A 3,925-nucleotide genomic window follows, 5' to 3' on the forward strand; every position below is an offset into this window, starting at 1 on the left:
GAAAATTTATATTGAGTTATAACAATTTATAGATTTTACACCAGAGGGGGGATAAAGGGGGCGGGCGGAGGGTGTCACTGCTTACTTTGTAATCCCTCGTCTTATTTGACCCCTTGAGTCTGTGATATTGGTGAAGGCCAGTATACGTAAAGTTATGTGTAAAAATTATTAAAAAGTAATTGCTCGAAATGGTCGTGGGACCCCCACCCCTCTTTCCATGTTCGAAAAAAATTTCGCTAGTAGACTACTGTCTGTGTCCCAAATTTCATCAAAATCCGTGTAGCCATTCTGGCGTTATTCAGTCGCAAAGACGAAAAATATAATAATTAAATTATAACTGTTCCTAGGGGGCGGGGACCACGCCCCTTTTGAAAAATATATAGCTAGTAGATCCTTCTAGACTATTGGCTATATGTGTGCAAAATTTCATCCAAATCGGTCCAGCCGTTCTTGCGTTATTGAGTCACAAAGACAAACGTCTGGACAAACATCCAAACATCCAAAAATCTTCACATCCAAACTTTGCCATTTATAATATATTAGATTAGATATTAGATTAATTTTTGTGCACAATCTTTATTGCAAATAAAGATATTTATGTTTGCAATAAAGATTGTGCACAAAAATTAATATATATATAAATTTCAGGTTACATTTTGGTTGAAGCTGGAAACTGTGGCGGGATACGTCCTTTCTACATGGTGTGTGAAAACAACTGAGGTAAAAAACACTTAACAGGTCAATACCGCTTGCCAGTCAAACTGTTTATTTACTCCAGCGATGTCATTTGTATGGTTAACATAAGCAGTTTGACTGGCACTGTTGACCAATATAAAAACAAATGCGAGGGCGACGTTTTATGTTTAGAGTTTAGGCTGTTGGCCTAAACAGCTGTCTTAAAACAGGTACTGTGTTACACGATTGACAAAAATTTAAATTAATTCATAAAATTCATTTAAATTTGCTGAGTTCATGTACATACATTTATTTATTAATATAGCGACTGCTGAGTGGAATACCTCGGCTGCCAGTTCGAATGCGCCCTATTTCAGAAGCATGGCATTTTCCAAACAAACTCTGAAACAGGGCGTTTTCGAACTAGCAGCCGAGGTATTCAACTCAGTAGTTTATATATAGTCTTGTTTTTATGTAACAAAATTAAATTATCAAATTCAAAATTTATTTGTCTAATTATCACAAAATTAAATTCCTCAATTCAATCATTTTAAATTTACATATTTACACATTCATCACATAATTCAGTTTATAAATTCGCTTACTTGCCTAAAATACTAACGGTTATTATTTTTTAAATACGTAATTTACCCTCAGCCCTTCGAAACTAATAGACTATCACTAAGTTTTTAAATTCATTGCTTATCACATTTTAAATTCATTGTTCTTTTTTTAACTTTTTTAATTTTAAAATTCTAAAATACTAACGATTATTTTTTTTTTTAATACTTAATTTACCCTTAGCCCTGAATTTCGAAATAAATAGACTATCACTAAGTTTTTAAATTCATTGCTTATCACATTTTTAATTCGTTGTTTTTTTTTTTAACTTTTTTAATTTTAAAATTCATTGGCACCTTAATAAAAATTGAGCAATTGCTTCAGCTTAAGACTTCCGACCTTCTACTCGAATTTTTGTTTAAGAAAATTTATGTGAAGTTTCAGAAATCTTAAGAAGAAGCAATTATTTTTTCGATCGTGGTATTCACGCTTTTATGTAATCAGTGCATCTGTTGTATAAACTTGGGAGAGCGTGAGCATAATGTGTTGTGAAGTACCTGAAAAATGCTGAAATACATTGAATCAAATTCATTTGCTTAAATATATTAGTAAACAACTTGTGATATTTATCACAATTTTGCAACAATTGAAGATGATTGTAGAAGTATTGAAGTGTAAGTTTAACATACATACAAGTTGTTTACTAATATATTTAAGCAAATTAATTTGATTCAATGTATTTCAGCATTTTTCAGGTACCTCATAACATATTATGCTCACGCTATCCCAAGTTTATACAACAGATGCACTGAGTACACAAAATCGTGAATTCCTTGGCTTACGGAGCATTTAATTTCTCCGAAATTATATTTTTGATATCCTCGTAAAATTTTCTTTTTAACTCTAACTTTTTTTCATAATAGTTCTCCTTTGCACTCTTTCTTTTTCGGGGATTGCTTGTTCCAATATCCAAAGGTACTCGGTCGGAGGCTACATAGCACAATGACTCTGGGCTGGCAAATGAGTTTCCACTGGAAGCTGGCACATCTCCTAAAGGATCGCGATTGCAAGTCGACAAACCCCTTGACGTGGAAGCTATATTGCGCAGACACTCTGTGTTCGACGATGAGTCTTCACTGAACAACAACAGGGTATCAGGAAGTAAATATGACTCTATCAATAAATATAAACAAATATTGAAATATTTACCAACAGCAGCCAACGAACAGCGCTCAGATAATGGCCTTTGCATTCTTGAGCCTAAGTTCAGGCTGTGAGAATTTGAGATTATTGACTCACGGCTCACGGTCAAAAATCTCATCCATTTCTTCCGTAAATGGAGCTTGGCAAATATGTCGCACCGGTCTGTCTGTTGTTGTCCTTGGCACTTCTATACGCTATGAAAAGTGTGCGCATCTTCGCCTCCAACGTCTTTATTGTTACAGTGGTATCCTACAAAATCAATATAAAACATAATCAACATTTTGAATACAAAATTTAGTAAAAGAAACATACCAAAAAGCCTCGTCCAAGCATATCTTCCAACACGTTCACGTAAGCATACTTCTTTTTCCTGCTACACAAAAGTACTAACATTTCTCCTGCTGACATTTTGTTTTTTAGCTAGGGATGGTAAAACAGACTAAAAAAGTCAAAAAAACTACTTATTGAAACTTGGAAGTACTGATTTTATATTCTACTATTTCATAAGCGACAACGGATATATGCGTGTTAAAAAACACGGCTAATAACTAAGTAACAAAACCACAAACAGACATACAGGCTTAAGCTCAGAGAAACTCCTCCAAATCTTCATCTCGCAGGATCTTTGCTGGCTGCTTGGCTTTATCACTATCCTTCCTGACATGGACGCAGCCTCGAAGAGTAAAGACCGAATTTTTTATTTGAAAGTTTAACACGTTCCAAATTTTCTACTCCAATCCAATATGCTATTATTTTGGTTTAAATTTTCTACTGGGCTGCTTCCATTCTCTAGTTCTCACTCATACACTCACATTTTTCGTTTTGGACACCACTGGTTTAAACTGGAGTCATTGGTGCCGTATGTCGTATCGCTGTAACCGTATCCCTACGTAATCAGCTGTTTATCGTTACGACGGTAAACCAAACCCCAATTGGTTGGCTACGATACGGTTACGACCTTAGTGGCACCAATAATCGATTGCATTGATTCTCATAAGGTTGGTCGAATCAGCTGTTATAAGGTTAGCGATACGGTTACCGATAAAGCACCAATGTCTCCATCTTTAGAGTGGCAGCTTGCTTTAAGGGCCCATTACTGATACTTAGTATAGTCCTGACTTGACTTGGCGTAAACTTGGCAACTTAGCCACGATTATACTCCACTTAGCGCATACAACCTGTCATCATAATCAATAAATGTCAATTTGTATGACAAAATGTCAAAATGAAATGGAAACAAACAAATGGCATCTCAAAATGTAAATGTCACTTAGAACTTACATAGAAAATCAAAATTTAACAGACTTCTAAGTCAAGTTAAGTGTGGTTAAGATTTGAGTAATCAGTAACATGCAATATTCATTTAACAGAACTGTAAATGACAGTTCTCAAGTCAAGTCAAGTCTATAGGGCCCATTACTGATACTTAGCATAGACTTGACTTGACTTGGCGTAAACTTGACAACTTAGCCACGATTATACTCCA

The 3,925-nt window shown here is 34.9% G+C and overlaps 1 long non-coding RNA gene across 1 annotated transcript; it reads right to left on the minus strand.

Moving 5' to 3' along the window:
• Nucleotides 1-970: 970 nt before the first annotated feature.
• Nucleotides 971-3,585, minus strand: LOC137247996 (uncharacterized). Its single transcript, XR_010951986.1, has 3 exons — nt 2,752-3,585; nt 2,446-2,688; nt 971-2,409 (listed from the first exon to the last, which is right to left on the minus strand). It is a non-coding gene; the product is annotated as an uncharacterized lncRNA (long non-coding RNA).
• Between the last annotated feature and the right edge of the window lie 340 nt (nt 3,586-3,925).

Source organism: Eurosta solidaginis, chromosome 4 (genome assembly GCF_040869045.1).
Source record: "Eurosta solidaginis isolate ZX-2024a chromosome 4, ASM4086904v1, whole genome shotgun sequence".
Taxonomy (NCBI): domain Eukaryota; kingdom Metazoa; phylum Arthropoda; class Insecta; order Diptera; family Tephritidae; genus Eurosta; species Eurosta solidaginis.